We start from the raw sequence: 7,884 nt of genomic DNA, 5'->3' as shown, positions 1-7,884 counted from the left end.
TAAATGCACTTTTCCTAAATCAAGCCAAACAGACTATCAATATGCAAATGCACATATGCATGTATTTGTTTTCACTTTCTTAATATTGATGCCTAAAAAGAAAGTTGATATACAAATCTGAATTTGCTTTCAAGCGACAAACACAAACAAGCTTTTTTTCGAAATCAAAAGGTAGAGAAGATTACGACACTTTATGATTTTGAAATAAACACTCGTTTCGACACTAGAAAGTGACAAATTCAAACCAAAGACAAAAGTAAAAGCATAATCGACTGTCAACAGCAAATAAACTTTCTCCTAAGATCAAAATCGAATCTTACGACAGATCTAAATCCAAGGACGACAGTATGAATATTTTACTCTTTCAATGGAAAACTGTAAATGATGTAACAAACACACAAAGAACATCTACAGTATTTTTGTACAAAGGAGGCAGAATTAAGTCAAAGAAAAGGGTTTTTAAACAGACACACAATGATCACAGGCTGCAAAAATCAGAGACAAATCTGAAAAAATGAAGCAAAGAACCTCAACTGCACAGGGCTAGGCTGATCAGCGCACCTGTTACACAGAGAAACTGGATTGCAGCGCAGGTAGCCCTCTCGGGAACTGCATTGAAATGTGGAATCTCTTCACAGAGCCTGCACTGGGGGCAGAAATGAGACTTCTATCCGGGTTCTGGGTCACGGTTTGCAGTTTAATCTATGGATTTTGGCCGAGTAAAAGCGATCAGTAATGCACAATCAGAGGGTGGATTTAAAGGAGGTCTAAGAGCTATCACAAAGGTAATCAGATCATTCGTGAATCAGCTGTTCAGATCATAAACAAATCCAGTGAATGGATTGAAGTAGCAGGTGTTTAATTTGCATTTGATGATGGAAAATGCAGTTCGATTGCTACTTCTGTGTTTATGAAACAAACTAACTAGAAACGCTCCCCAGTGGAGTCGCCATTTTGTTGAGGGGAAAAGTGTCTACTCAGAACGCCCCTATCCCACTAAGGTGTGACAGTACCTTAGAAACAAACAAGGAAAACTACTTTCGTATTCTTCTTTATGAACTATAAACGAAGAGGAATAGGATGAACCAACCTGTGTCTTGCGCTAGTCCTTTGATCCAATCTCTCTCCTCTTTGACAACTTCCAGCTACCTGCTCCCTTACTTGCCCAGCTTCACCAAGTTCCTGCAAGATCACAGAAGAGGAAAACTACACAAAGACATGGATTTACATTCATAAATAGCTTAGGATCAGATTTAAGCTAAACATGCAAATATAACAAAACATCATTGATACACAAGCATGTAGGAGAAACTCAAATAGTTTTATTGATATAAAAAGAAGGTCCAGGAGGAGTTACAACCGATGATTCTTGATCCGGCATCAACCCCCCAGCAAAGGAATCCCCTCTTCACCTCCAACAAAGCATAAATCACCCAATGCACTGATCTCTATCTCAAAACCAACAGCAATTCTCTGCAATGTACAAAATTCTAGCCTCCGGATCTCTGGGATGAGGGATCCATATATAGATGTATGCAAAGAGGATGAGTCAGATTATGATTTGACTAGTGGCTTCTCTCTGTCAGTTCTTGCTTCCACTTGGAGACTGAGAGCCTCTTACTCATCCTTGGTCGAACTCAGTGAGGCAAGTGTCATTGGGGAAGATTCTGGAAGCTTCCATTGTTTGTCCACCTCACGGAATGACACTGCCATTTGTCATTTCCCACTCAGCGCACCCTGGTAGTTCATTTAGGTGCGTTTCAACGCACCTAGCTAGTGTACTAGGGTGCTATGCAACGCAGCTAGCTAGTGGAGCAGCTGAAATGATCCTGATTTGACTGATTCTGAGCAGTTTCTGGTGGAAAACTTCTGGGAGAAGCTGTAATTGGTTGACCTTGTTCCTCTAGGGGTAGGAACAACACTTTTAGGGACTTAGGATCCCTTGGTTTATGGAAATTTCATGCTTGGAGCTGTAAGGCACAAAAATGTCTATAACAATAGTTGCAATACTTAAGCACTAGATGTCGCTTAGAGTCTTTAATACCCAAATTTGTGCATAGAGTATGTAAAATATTTGTGAACTCATGCACATCTTGGTCCCTTTGCAACTGTAGCATGGTCCACTTTATTTACTTGTCCTCGTAGCTCCCCGTGGGGTAATATTGTTCCTTGACAACATCTCAGAAGGAGTTCCAATATGGGGTGATTGTAAATAGACAGGGTTTTGTTATCACTCAAAGGTTGTCTTGGTTGTGGGAGAAAACTCTTAAGGTAACCTCAAACCTGCTTTAGGATTGAAAGTTGGCCCTTCAATCTGGAGAGGGATTTCTCCTTAACTTTGCAACTCAAGGTCACTACAATAGCAAGTCATTAATATGCTCATTCGCTAGATTTAAGTTCAAACAATTATGAATTTGGTTTAGAAATAAAAGAAAAGGGACCATCAGGCATGGAGTCTCTGACAGAAAAAGATATTTTCTGCTCATAGGTCACATGAACAAATTTAAAGAAAGGAAAAATAGATTTTTTTTTCTTTGATAGGTTAAAAAATGAGATGTGGTAGAAGATTGTAGAAAATAAACATAAAAAACCAAGCACTGTGATTTTTTCAATGACCTTTAGATTGCAAAAAAAAATAAGTATTTCAAATAAGATGAATCTTATAATTCAATGCAAATTCCAATTCATCCATATTTATCCCAATACTGAAGACTAATGTTCAATTGTGTGGTTAAGGGTAAAATAAACACGGTAGAGAAATAAACATGAAATCATTCACACATGAATCTCTGAAACTGCACATATAAGACTACTTATAGCAAAATATATTAATCTCAAAGTATACAACACTACACAAAGATTTGTATTCTTCTAAAAATTCCAAACCTTCAATTATTACAAACTAGTGAATAAATAGGCCAAATTACAAGGGCCTAATTTTAATAAAATGTATTTTTGTAAAATAAAAATAAAATAAATAATCCACCTATCAACAAAATTAAATAATGAATAAAAATAACACCCAATCTGGAACATATTGGAACAAGGCTCAAATAAGAGGTTGTTTGAGCATGTTGGTCATAAATGTGTAGATTTGGAACTGCTTGTTGATTTCCATTTGTAACTATCTATTAGAATGTGCCTCTAAATGGGAGATTTGATCCCTAGCTACTAATTTCATGCCTTAAATTCATGCCTTAAAATCTGGGATTTGGAACCTTAATTGACTGCATAGAAAGTTGGGAACAATCTTGGCTTGATGATGCTCTACCACTTTTCAAATTGGTTGGAGGTTGCTGCTAATTTTAAGGCCAACCAAATGAGGGATTTGGTTAACTATTTTCACATTCTTGCATTATGATCGAGGTGATCAAATAACCCTCTATTTGTTAAGAAGTACCATGAATATGATAAATTAGCATATTAAATATTTTATCAGCAAATACATCTTAAAATAATTTGTAGGGCAATCAAACTGTAAAATACTTTATATTTTATTTTTCTCCTATCCAATTACATTTTCCCTAAAATGATAAAATATTCCTCATCTACTGATTCTCTGCCTGGAAATATGGAACAAACTTATTTCTCTTGGTGTTCTTTTCCTTTGAAATGCTCGATTATATTTTCACTTATGTCTTTGAATGCAAGGATGTTGCCTTGAAATATGGAAAATTGATTTGATTGTTGATCTCCTGGAGATATACATTGAATTTCTTATATTTCTCCTTTGATCGATCTACAAATAATCTCCAAGATTTCACGCCTCAAATATTTGCAACCTAATCCTTTGTTCACTAATCTTATGCCTTTGAATCTGGAACAAACTGCTTTGGTTGTTGACTTTTAGTTGTTAGGTGTCCCTTTAACTGATTATCTTCTTAGTCCTTAAGTGCTTGCCATCTGCACAACTAGATGTCTGGAATTCCTTTATAATCTGTTACAAATATACCTATAAAGATGAATCACTAATTCTTCTCCTGGAAATCTTTGAAATGTTGCCACTTGCATGCATTCCATTCACTGTTCTCAGCTTAGAGGTATGACCTAACATGCAAGCAAGTATCATTTTGAGTCCTCTTATCACGTCAAACCTCCCAATGATGAAAATAAACACAAATATTGTACCATCAACACTCAGGCACATGACCTTGATGGTGAAATAGAGATGGAAGTTTTGATAGTGCAATTTTCTGACTGTATTGATCATCAAAATGCCCCTTGAATACAATCAAGTGCACATATTTTTCCTTGTCTCATAAAAAATAACAAAGAATGGTCATAAATGAAATTAATAAATTGTTTTTTCACTTGTTTTAAACATTGTCAGCTTCAATTCATGTGTGGATTACAAGAAAACAATTCACAATGTAATTCTTCATCAAACCAAAATTGTAACAAAAGAGTATCTAAAAGATCATCTACATTTTCTTCACATCGAGGGACACTATAAACTCATTTATAGATATGAGGATGTACTTAATCGACCATCTATCAAATCACATCTAAACTTCAAAATACTAGGAAAACCTAGACTAGGATAGTTATCATTTACAGTCCTCGAAGGCAATAGAAATACAAACTTTTCAAATTCTCAAGATATCAAAATTTTATGACCATTATTTGAATGTGTCCGTTGAGGAATTTTTTAGAACAACAATAGCCTGGGTGTGACTTAAGCTTAAACATTTGGCACTTTATTTTGTACACCTGGAATTAGGGTTAATATGTTTTACTTTATTTTCATTTGTTATGAGTATTAGTACCATATTGATGGTGTGAACAATTGCCGCTAGTGTTTATATACGCCTTTCTTCTCCACAAATCTAATCATGTTGTGCAAAGGCTTATGTCCCTTGTGGGATCCTTCCTTCGCTTGGTGATAGACTTAGGCACTGGGCTTCATGTGTTGAGTTTCTTCACTAATGCCTGATGGACTTAAATTCTTATTTTGAATATTTAATTCTTAGCTTATGGAAATAGCCCGAGATCGGGCCCTAGGCTTAATTGTTTAAAAAAAAATTATAATTACCCTATATTAGCAACCAAAATAATATATATAGGCACAAAGAAGACTAAAAACACATTTATTTTTCACTGAAACGTCTACTATTTTAATAAAATTATACCTCCCATTTAATATGTCAATGATTTCATTTAAAATCTTTGAACCAGTGTTGAAAAAATATTTGCCAGCACTCCTGAATTTTTTTGTGAAAAACTTCAAATAATTGTTCTCATCCATTATCCTTGTAAGTAAATTGTGATAACAGGTTTCTCGACCCTTTTTTCGTAGTAAGTTTCTCACTAGTCCTTGACATAAAGGGAAGCCATAAGTAGTGCAAAAGTAATATTTTCCCTGTCATAGAAACTATGAACTGAAAAATAACCTTCCAACAGATTCAACCATTTATCTACAACATATGCATATATTTGACTTTTGAATATAGGGATATAGAAGTTTGCTTGTACCTTGAAGGGGGCAGTGCCTCTGAAGTGACCAGTGGATGAAAATGTGTCGTCGGTGGAAATCCTCCGAAGGATCTGGTCAAATTTGTCCATCATCTTGTTCCTGTGCTGCTTGAGGGATTCTTCGAGCACCAGTTTGATTGGATCTCCTGCTCCCTCATCTTTCTTTTCTTCCATCGTGGGAGGTTTTCGGTGTCGGCAAGGATGGTCTTGCAAAGGCTCAACTAGTTCAAGTCCTAACTCCTTATACCCTGACCTTGTTGGGGAAATACATAGAAAAATAGAGAAAGAGCAGACTGCTCTTATACCGCTGATCCAGATTTATGAAGTAATGAAATGAAATACAAATATAGATAGAAACAAAGAGATACAATGAAAATAGGACTTCAATTTATTAATAACAAAGCACTAAAAATTGTTTACATATAGAATGGAAATAAACTAGCCTAGGTGATGGTAGATTATCTTTGAGAAGAGATTTGGTGCCTACATACCTTCTGAATTGTGTTATAATGAGGCTCGAAGGCCTATTTATTATTGAAAAACATTGGAAAACCCTAAACATCTAAAAACGTAACCCTAGGAGATGAAGCGTCAAACTTCTTGTGGGCCCCATTGGGGTAAATTGGTACATCAACTTCCTAGGGTCGTAACTTTGGCATATGATCTCCATTTAGGACCTCAAAACAGATCTGGAAGTTCAGGTCCTGAAAAACTACAAAAAATTGTAAAATATGCTACAATTAACGAAACCAAAAGAAACAATGGTGGAGTTCCAAGTGGAATTGGTGGGTGGCAACCAATATCCACCTGGATCAAAGTTATTAAATTTTATTGTAATTAATAAATTTGTATATATATTTTAAAGCATGATTGGAACCTAAATATTTTTCTTTATTCATCTAGGTAGCGAAGAATGGGATGCAATACATTTATACATTGTAAATAATATCAACTAGATGAATTTAAGAGTAGAGAAACGTAAAAAAATTCCCCATAGATTATCATGGGGTGGGGTGGAATATTGATTGGAATAATTCATGTATATAATGATACAATTCTAACAAAAACGGAACTTGACATAGAATCTAATGTAAAATATAGAAAAGTAAGCATGTCCCATTGATTCTTAGTTTTTATTCATATTTAAGTTGTGTTAAATTTCATCCCTCAATTTATCTCTACATATGTTCATCAATTCATGGAAATGAATTTATAAAATGTCAACTATACATGTGAATGGTAGAAAATATTGCATCAAACAAATGAATGATAAGAACAAAACTTATGGTAATGGTATAATTACAATTTTCCAAGTTACTAATATTTCCATGGGGTTATAGAGATTTGAATACATCTAATTTGGGATACTTTGTCTATCTGAAAGATATACTATATAAAAGCTTGAAATGATTCAAATTGGATCTCTTTATGGTAAGGCGTTACATATCGTTGTTGCAAGGTGATGAAAAGGATGTTATTGATCATGCTAATGGATTTACTATAATGAAGACTATTATGTATGAGCCAATTACATAGCCATATATCCTTCCAAGTCAATGTGAGTAGGAAATTTATTCACAAGTGGGAAGTAGAGAAAGTTGGCTATCTATTGTTAGATTTGATCAAGAGGAAGACATGTCAAGTATGTGCCAAACAAAGATGTAGGTAAGTAGGAATAAGTTTCAAAACAAGAGGTCCATGAACTTGACCACCTAGTCATTGGCTCACATACAAAATGCATTGGGTTAATCATGAATATATTGATGATGAGTTAGTGTTATACATTCCAAATGTCGTTATGTCAAATCCTTCCAATGATTATAAAGGGTTGGATATAAATTCTAATATTTATGATTTGGATATTGAATTGGATGAAGTTTGGAATCAATCCATATTGTATGTATAATAAATATTATTTAATGAAGTGATTTAGTTCAAATTGAGTACTCTTATTGTTTGGGATATCAATGGTATATGATTCTTGTATAATTTTTTTAAAAGAAATGAAGGAATTACAAAAATAACTACCAAATAAGGAGGTATATTATATAGTCTAAGAGTTAACATATAATAACCTTTTAAAAAGCTATTAGAAATTATATTTATTTTTTTGTAAAGTTGGACCATTCATATTATTTTCGAAAAACCAATATAAATAGTTATCACATGCTACTGGTCTACCACTTGGGAAACCATACCAATAACATAAGTTCGATTTTTTATTATTATTGATTCTATTTTCTATATGGTAAACTATCAAAAAAAACATAATGCTATTAGATACATTAAACTCTAAACTAATAAACATGCTAGTAACATTGACATTATATAAATTATACTTAAAGTGAATAGCTCGCTTGAATTTCATTTAGCTGGAAAATCCATCTAAATGGAGGTTTTTGTTGGGAAAAA

This window comes from Pinus tabuliformis, chromosome 5_1, assembly GCF_031772625.1.
Source record: "Pinus tabuliformis cultivar Carrire ecotype Pingquan chromosome 5_1, CPIR1, whole genome shotgun sequence".
Lineage (NCBI taxonomy): Eukaryota > Viridiplantae > Streptophyta > Pinopsida > Pinales > Pinaceae > Pinus > Pinus tabuliformis.
The sequence above is the reverse complement of the archived record's forward strand: the minus strand, read 5'-3'. Positions refer to the sequence as shown.